The sequence below is a fragment of the Echinops telfairi genome, unplaced genomic scaffold (assembly GCF_000313985.2).
Source record: "Echinops telfairi isolate 266 unplaced genomic scaffold, ASM31398v2 ScPeMD7_7;HRSCAF=31, whole genome shotgun sequence".
NCBI classification, from domain to species: domain Eukaryota; kingdom Metazoa; phylum Chordata; class Mammalia; order Afrosoricida; family Tenrecidae; genus Echinops; species Echinops telfairi.
This window is the reverse complement of record NW_022103904.1, coordinates 14,614,031-14,623,579: the sequence shown is the minus strand read 5'-3', so window position 1 is coordinate 14,623,579 and position 9,549 is coordinate 14,614,031. Positions and strand designations below refer to the sequence as shown.

At 40.8% G+C, this 9,549-nt stretch overlaps 1 protein-coding gene and 1 pseudogene across 2 annotated transcripts in view; one reads left to right on the top strand and one right to left on the bottom strand.

Annotated features, from left to right (window-relative positions):
- Positions 1 to 9,549, bottom strand: part of COBL (cordon-bleu WH2 repeat protein) — a 255,188-nt gene that overhangs the window by 130,838 nt on the left and 114,801 nt on the right. The window lies entirely within an intron of this gene.
- On the top strand, positions 1,856 to 2,412 carry LOC105979093 (annotated as a pseudogene).

Here is a 9,549-nt window from a genome sequence, read left to right as displayed (position 1 = left end):
ATTAAAAAAAAAAAAAAAAGACAAGCTCATCGTGCGTGGATCAGCTCCTCGCATAGATAACCTTGCTCTCCGAATCAATGGTGCATGCCCAGAATCCCACTGGCCTCAATTTTGGATCATCTTCCACTAGAGTCTGCCTTGGAGAGTGCTACTAGGCATCTTTATAAATAACCAGCTTCCATCAACAACCTGTCCCAACAGAACCCTTTCCCACCGTGGAAACATCCCATCCATGCACACATGCTCACGTGAAAGAGAGGAAACAGCCCTTCCTTTGGTAGCAGCTTGGCGGCCAGATGACTTCCCTTTGAATGTCCTTTCCTGTCTCCGGCCCTCCCTTCCCGACCACGCGGCTTCCTTCCTGTACTCCAAGGCTGCGAATCTTCCCAGCTCACCTTCCCAGCTCTCTTGATGGCTACGTTGAAAGTCCTTTTTAATTTCTCACATGCCATGAACTCTGTCTTCACATTCCTCCCTTCCTTCCTTGCACACGTGATCTTCGGCAGATTCTCCCTGATGGCACATTGGCCAACTCTCCTTTAGTATATCACCTTTCTTGTTTCATTTCTTCTCTGCTTGATTCCATTTGCTCCTGTTTTCCCAACTATCACTGGTGTGCTCTACTCCTTCCTGGGTACACATGCCTCTTGGGCTGCAGATTATAAATACCAATCCTCCCTGCAGATACTTCAGGTACAACATGTTCCAAATCATAGTCTGTGTCTGTAGGCTCCTCAAGCAGGTTCCTTTTCTGATGGTCTTTTAAGATTAATCATGTCACACAAGTTGACCCTTCCCTCCTCCTCTCTTCCTGAAGGGCTTCAGTTCTTTTTTGTGGAGGTCTTTCAAAACCACATCTTTCTCCCATTCCATGTCTTTTAGTCAGCTTATTATTCTTGAATTACTTTCAATAACTCTATAATACCATCTTGCCTCATTTTTCCTCCCTTTTATCATTCAGCTTCTGGAATGCTACCAGGTTTTGCTATTCATTTATTCAAAACTTATGTCTTTGGGGTTTTTTTTTGGTATAAGCAGCCCAGGATTGATGAGCCTATAGGGACATTAAGTAGAATAAGGATTTCCAGGGTGGGGGTTGAGGGGTGGTGGTGGTGGTGGTGGGGGAGGTAAAAAGGAGACACTGTCAAGGAGTCCAGGAAGGAAAAGAATGTTCAGAAACTGATTGTGGTAACAATTGTACAATACTGCTTGATGTGATTAAACTATGGAATGGTATATACATTAAGTCCCAATTAATAATAAATTTTTAAAAAGTTACCATGCTGTTTTAAGAATTTTAATTTATATTTTTGTCCTTTATTAAACTTGTAATAGATTTGAAAAATATATTTCTAATGGCCCCTGTTATGTACCAGGCCAAGACCTACCCTAAGGAAGTAGAGAGCCTCATAATTCATAATAAAAAAAGAAATTTTCTTGCTCATGGTCACAGGGCTGTTATCAGTCAGCTTATTGTACTCTGGTGGTTTGCATATTGATAGGATGTTGGAAGGAATAGCACTGGTATTTCAAATCCCAGTAGGTTTCCCATGGAAGGTAGGTTTCAGTTGAGCCTCTAGGCTAAGAAAGACTACGAGAAAAGGCCTAGAAATCTACTTCTGAAAATCAGCCAATGAAAACCCTGTATAGCCCAGCCAAATATTTCTTGATGAATTGCTGGAAGTAAACATAACAGCCCTCGGGTCATCTGGGGCACAGTGAGCATCCCTGATGGCGCACGCTGACCACGTCAGTGGCTGCGTTGGCTTTGGCTTTGTGAGATGCACTGCTGCTGTAGTTGCTTGCATTCAGCATCTCCACCCAGTCCACCCCTCTGTCCTTCACCAGCTTCACAATGAATCCCAGCATGAAGCAGAACCATGAAGAATCCAACAGAATATAAAGAACAGTCTGGCCCAAGAAGAACTGTGAACATGCTTCAGCCTTCAGCAGCCGGGACTCTTGTTGGAAGAGAATGTGAGTTGGCCAAAGGCTTATCCAAAGGGAAGTATGGAAATGGCCACTTACCATCCAAAAACTTCCAGCTCTGGAGCTGCTCTTGGCCCTGAACAGAGTGAGAATAACCACCTTAGAGGCATCATTCAAGAAGCCTTATGATTAAAGAAACTCCATCTCCACATTGGAAAGAAACAGCAGAAAACAAAGGCAGGCTCTCTGTGATACATTTAAAGAAAGCAAGAAACTTGGTAAAGAAATTGAAAACAAGGACAGTGGAATTTCCCATTTGAAAAAAGAGGGTCAAGAATGTACAGAAGTAGCACAACACGTGCAGTATACGACAGAGGAGCTGGCGAGACTGAACGGTGAGCCTCTGGATAACGTCCAGTCATCGTTAGTCAGGACGTTGAGGCGGAAGAGGAAACTGGAGAGGATTTCAAAGTGGAACACTGAGAAGTTAGCTGAAGAAATTCCCAGTCACATTGACCTGTTGGACTCCCAGGACCCAGCTGTATTGAAATACAAATACTATATATTTTTAATCCATGTTTTATGTAAATAGCAATGTCTCAATTGTTTGGTATGACTTGTGTCCATGGTAAATAAACTGTAATCTATTAAAAACAAAACATAATGACAATGAGAGGATGGCAATCGGCCTGGCAATATTTTGTCACTGGGCAACAGTGACAGAGTATAAACAGAAGGTCACTGGGCAAGAGCTTATTCACAGCAATCGCAATGAAAACAAACACGCCAAGAGCTCGTCTCTTACTGGAGATGGCATATATTAAGCAAATAACCATTTTAGGGGTGATCCATTTTATTAAAAAGAAAAACCACAGCAGCCATAGAATGGGACTGGGTCAGGAGGGCAGACATACACAACATAAGGAGGGCAGTCAAGAGCAGCGCTGTTGAAGAGGTGCACATTTGACTTGAACGATGAGAAACGGCTCACTGTGCAAAACAACACCCCCCCCCCCACAGAAGAACATTTCAAACAGAGAACAACCACCTTAGTTTTAAATTCTAGAATGGGAGCAGCTGTGAGAATCGGTGTGGTTAGGCTGTCCTTGTAAAGGACCTTGGTTCTTATTCTGTGTTTCGCTCGAAGAGTAGGATCAAACTCAACTGCATCTGCTGCAGGACACCATGCTCCTCACACGTGGCCTTCATGCCCCCTCTCACCTTGTCCCAGCATTCCAGGAAGCCCTCTTCCAACTCAGCTTCAACGTATCACCAGACAGAAAATTCTCTTTTTTGCGAAGGGAAGAACATGCTCAGCCTTACTCACCCTGAAAGAACCGAAGGAAAAACGGCACCCTGCAGTTGCGACGTTAAAGGATTCTACGGGGAACATACTGAACAAGGCAGGAAGAATGAAGAGCGGATGGAAAGGACACACTGTGTTGTAATAAAAAGAATTAATTGATGTTCAACTATTTCAGGAGGTAGCCTGTGATGGAGAGCCCACGGTACTGAAGAAGAAATCCCAGCTGCACTGGCGGCCATCGAGAAAAAGAAGCCTCCAGGAACTAACCGAATCCCAGTGGAAATGTTTCAACAAGCTGATCAAGCCTGGAAGCACTCATTCATCGATGCTAAGAAAGCTGTAAGACAGCTACTAGGCTAATTAACTGGAAAAGATCCTATTTGTGCCCATTCTATCAGAATGTGGAAATGAATGAACAACACCAATAATATCACACGCAAGTACAAATTTGCTGAAGATAACGGAAAGGTGGCTGCAGCAGTACAAAGCAGAGAACAGTCAGAAATTCAAGGCAGATTCACAAGAGGATGTGGAATGAGTGATATCACTGATGATGGATGATGGTTATTGGCTGAAAGCAAAGCACACCAATAAGAAAAAGAAAATACCTGTGTCTTATTAACTTTGAAAAATCATTTGATTGTGTAGATAATAATCTATTGTGGCTAACGTTGCAAAGAATGAGAATTCTAGAGTATGTAATTGCGCTCATGTGGAACCTATAGGGAGACGAAGAGGCCGTCGTCATTTGAGCAGGATGAAGGGATGCAGCAAGACTTCAGTCAGGGCAGGTGTGCAACAAGGTGGTTTCCTCTCCTCATACCATTCCACCTGTACACTGAGGACATCATTCAGGAAGCTGAATAATATGGGGCGTTGCGGGGGGAGGGGTGGCATCAGGATTGGAGAAGGACTAAATAAACCTGCAATATGCAGATGACACAAACTTCTTCGCTGAAAGTGAAGAGGACTTGAAGCATTTATTGAAGGAAATCACACGATAGTCTTCAGTACGGATTACACTCCGACAGAAAGTGAACAAAAGTCCTCATAATTGACCCGCCATCGTGATAAATGGTAAGAAAGATTGAGGTTGGCAAGAATTTCTATTTCCCTGGATGCACAATCAATGGTCCGGAAAGCAGTGATCTAGAAATAAACTGGGGGATTGCATTCAGCTAATGGGCCCCAAAAGATCTCTTCAAAGTGATAGAAAGCAAAGATATTAGCCTGCGTCTCACAGAAATGGAACAATGATCATTTGTAATAAAAATTATTTCCCTTTCTAACAATACACACACACACATGTCCAGTGATTGCAAAAGCATATGGTAGAAAAAGAAAATAGAAAGCCATGAAACCAGTTAAAATTTTCTATTTTCTGTACACAAATAATTGTCCTTGTATAAGTAAAGGAGCGCTAGTGGCACAGTGGTTAAGTGCTCAGCTTCAAGCCAAAAGGGTAGTGGTTTGAACTCATCAGCTGCTCTGTCTGAAGAAGGTAGAAATCTGCTTCCATAAAAATTACCGCCTTAGAAAATTTATAGGGCAGTCTGACTGTCTTATTAGGAGCCTTAGTGGCAGAGTGGTTATACATTCGGCTGCTAACCATAAGCTCAGCAGATCAAAACCACCAGTCTCTCTGAAAGATGGAGCTTTCCACTCTTGTAAAGAGTTCACAGTTTCACAAACTCACAGGGGTCTCTATGAGTCTTCATCCACTCAGTGGCAATGAGTTATTAAGACATAGGGTTCATATGAGTCAAAATTGACTCAAATGGACTGGGTTTGGATGGATATGGAGAATCTTTGGATGGTGCAAATGGTTAATACATGTGGCTACAAATAGCAAAGAAAGTCTTACATGCTTTGGATACGTGGTCAGGGGAGACCAGTATGGAGAAGGACAGTATGTTTGGGAAAGCCGAGGGGCCGTGAGGAAGAGGAAGGTCCTCAAGGAGCTGGATGGACACAGTGGCTGCCTCAATGGGCTCAAGCACAGGAACTATTGCCAGGACGGCGCAGGACCGGGCAGGGTTTCCTTCTGTTGTGCATAAGGTCGCTGTGAGTCAGAACCGACTCGATGGCATCTAAGTCCACCTTCAGGTCTCTGGGAAGATGGCTGGGAATCGACTCCTGAGAACTCCGCCACTGAATACAACGTCCTGGTCTACTCTGATGCATTAGGACCACCAGGAAGAAGAGGCCATTTAAAGTCATTTTTTCAGGTTTTTTTTTGTGTGTGTGTTTGTGGTTTGTTTTGTTTTTGTCCCAAAATAAAAGTTGAAAGCAAAGACTACATAGACTTTCTTTTTTTTTTTTTACATAGACTTTCTAAGATGTGGCCCATTAAGAAAGGAAGTTTGTTATTAATATTTAAAATTACTTCCATCAATTTGAAATGATGTAATATATTTCAAGGTAATCAAGAAGTCAACAAGCACTTCCTTGTGTTCAATGAGCACCTTTTTGTCTCTAAAGGATCCAGTAGACACTAGGTTTTTTCCTTTGGAAGTATAAGTTACAGTATTCACTTCTGCACACCAGTGTTTCCCACAGAGCTTGTCTGTGTTGCAACCTTGGGAAGCAGAATTTGAGACAGGGCTAGAATCCTGCCCTGTTGCTAGTTAGAGCTGTTTTGTTCCAAATATTCCCTCTTACAAGCATATAGACTGTGTCCCTTTCCTTGTACCTCCGCATGTCACTGGAGTAAAACTAAATCCATGCTCTTTCCCAATCCATGTGGGGGAACCCGTGTCTAAGAACCAGGAGTGCTTGGGGCTTCGGTAAACACCACGGGCTGCAAGGCACGTTCGGGCTTGCATTGAGCAAGTCTCTCATGGCTTGGGCTGCTCTGGTCCAGTTCGGTTTGAGCATAATTAGAGTGTGTGCACTCTGCCACCCGCCCAAACACTCCTGCTCACCTCAACGCCCATCATCATGGTCCTCACGTGTGTGTCTACTACAATCAAAATATAAAACCCTGACAAACCAAAATGAATGTATTGATGTTACACTTCTTTCCTGGAGCCTTAGAGGAGGAAATTTGGCCATCTGAACTTTTTTTCTGGGAATGATAAAAGATAGTTTGGCACAGTTCCTGGGTCTCAAATGCATTTGCTTTGTACTGTCACAGACCTTGAGGTGGGGCTGTCTCCCATACATTAGGGGATAGACATTCCTGGGATGATCACGTATTCAGGGTGGCTACGCTTCATGGAAGGAACCTGGGTGGCACAATGGTTAACACTCATGTCAGTGGTATCTGCTCTTCCACTGCTTCGGAGGTGAAAAGGGATGGCAATCTGTTCCCATCACGGTGTAAGCTTAGCAAACCATGGAGGGAGGGGGTGGGGGTGGGGCATTTCTATTGTCTCATAGAATCTCTATTAGTTGGAATCAAATGGACAGCACACATGTTTCATTGCGAGTTTTGTAGATTTTGCGAATTCTATTCTCGCAATATTCTTAAGCTACTAGCACATATGCCAAGTGAAAATTAATACTCAATATACGAAGAAAATAAAATATGAACCACATAAACAAGGATAATTTAATCAGGTTAAATATGCTGTCAATGGCAGGGACCTTGTTTTGTTGGTTTAGAATGTTGTCAGTCATTCAAATCATGTAATAAAAAAAAAAAAGCTTTTACGGACTCTCATTGCTACTCTTTATAAAGTTTCCATTTGAAAAACCAGACCTTCACTTTTGTCTAATCTCTCTCCAATAGTCTCCTGCATTTTCCTACAAAATGAAACATTCCTTCTTAAGAAGTTTCTAGTACCTGGAAGTGTTTACTGTATACCAATTCCTGATTAAAATAACTACCATGGCTTCTTAATATGTTGTGCTTTGGCAGAAAGAGGAAACATAATCAATGACAGATACAAAGAACAATACAAAGAATATTGTAATTCTTTTAAAATTATATCTACCCAAACAATACATTTTTTGATGAAAACAAAACATTTTGAGTCCTTTATAAAGAAATCAAGTCTTTTCAATATTATTTGAAATAATCTTCTTTCCATCCTTCTTTACTGTTTTCTGCACCGAATGTTTTTAATAGAACAAACTTCAAATTAATGGGGTTATTAAGTGTTTCTATTCATGTAAGATAAAGTTGCCTATTTTACAGCCATTGTCTAAAGACAACCAAGGTGAGTTAACATCTCTTTGACTAAAGTCCGCACACACAAACTGCTCTCTGCTCGCTTACTTTGTAGGCCACACAAGATGGCAAACACAGGTTGGCAAAGGGGCATGTCTTCCAGGTTGCTTTGTCTGCTCCTCATAGTGCTACCAGTGATATTTTCTAAGAGTGTGGGAAACACTCAAAACTCTTTTGAAAAAGTCAAAACTTTGACTCTGGCCCTGTAACCCCAAGAAGCTTGCTGTCAAGAACGCTGAAGCACAGGTCTACAAAGGCAGCAGAGGCAAAAATTGTGGTCTGTCCATCCCCTCAAGAGACAAAGACCCCCTTCTCTCTCTGCTGTTGTTCTTCTCACTGTTACACACAATGAAGATCCCAATGCTGTTTTCTGTACATTTCAAATCCAGAAATAATCATTATTTTGAGTAGAACATTTAACTTGAGAACTAAAGGATCTCTCACTGAGGAGATAATAAATAGGTAGATCCATCCTAGTTAGCCAGACCTCCATATTAATATTGCTATTACATGCCAGTCAGTTTTGACTCACAGTGGCCCGATATGACAGAGTAGGGCAGCCCCCTAGGGTTTCATAGGCTGTAATATCTTAATAACAATTTTATTGAGCTATAATTAACATATCATAAAATTCAATCATTCAATCATATCAAGATGGGATGTCCAATCATTGCCACAACAACTTTGGAATCTTTTCTTGCTTCTTGTGTCCATAGATGTTGGCTCCCTATTTCCCCTACTCTCTTCTTCCATGTTCCCAGGCCATGAGCAATCTTCCTACTCTCTTGTAATTCCACCCAGCCAGGTTTCCCTACATAGATAAACAAAATAAGGGCAAACCGGAAACAAGGACCCAGCAACGGTGACCATGTAAAACAGGTAAAGACCTCAAAATAAGAGAAAGCAGAGGCCAATGATAAGCATTCAGGCAACTCAGAACTGCCAGCAGATGTAATCATTTGCTTCTGTAAAGACTTACAACCTCAGAAACCCCACAGGCTGTTTTCTCATGTGCAATGTCTTGAGATCAATGATTGGGGATGGATCTTGGTTTGGGGTTGGGGTTTGGTCTCATTTAACAGTTTAAGATTGTGTTCTACTGTTTACTGGCTTCCAGTGTTGTTGACGATAAGCAGCGGTTGTTCAAAATTTTGTTCTATATAGAATAGTATTTTTTCACTAATTGTTTTTTTAATTTTTATTTACTTATGCCTGGTTTTCCGTCATTTTGCTACAATTTACAAAAACCAAGTTTTCTTTTGATCATTTTTGTTTAGATTCACTGAACTTTTTGAATTTGTAAATGCATGCCTTTTATAAAATTTGTCCCTTTTTAAAAATGGTTATTTATATGTATATATAGTCATATACATATTAAATAATTAAAAGAGGAAATATGTTCATCACATTTACCCAGATATTTACCATTTATATTGGTCATTCTTTACTCCTGAAGTTCCAAGCTTGTCTTGTATGTAATTTCCCTTCAGTCTACAGAGTCCCTTTTGTATCTTTAGAAAAAGTCACCTGGTAATGAATTCTTGGTTTCTACCATTTCCATCATTTTTTTTACTTGCTTCTAATTTTCAAGGCTACTTTTGCCACATGTAGAATGCTCGGTTAGTAGTTCTTCTTCCCAAGACTCCCTGTGTTTTAAGGCTCTGTTCCCACCCTCTTCTCGTCTCTATGGTTTCTATTGACAAGTCCTCAGACACTGAAATTGTTATTCCCTTGTATATAACATGTAAAGTTTTCTTGTATTGTCTTCAGGATTGTTCAGATTTCCCCTCCATATTTGTTTTTTTCAGGGTGATTTTTCTGAATATCTAGGACCTGCATTTTACCAAATTTACAAAGTTTCCAGCCATTTGTCCTCACCACCTCCAATATAAAAAATTTAAACTAATGTCTTTCTACTCTCCTTCAAGCACTTCAATGTAATGAAAGTGAAATATTAGGCCATAGGTCTCTGAGGCTCTGTTGACTATTGTTTTTATTTATTTATTTATTTTTATTTTTTTTCTCAAGTTCTTTTTTTTATTATTATCATTATTTATTTATTTATTTTTAACATTTTATTAGGGGCTCATACAACTGTTATCCCAATCCATACACACATCAATTGTGTAAAGCGCATTTG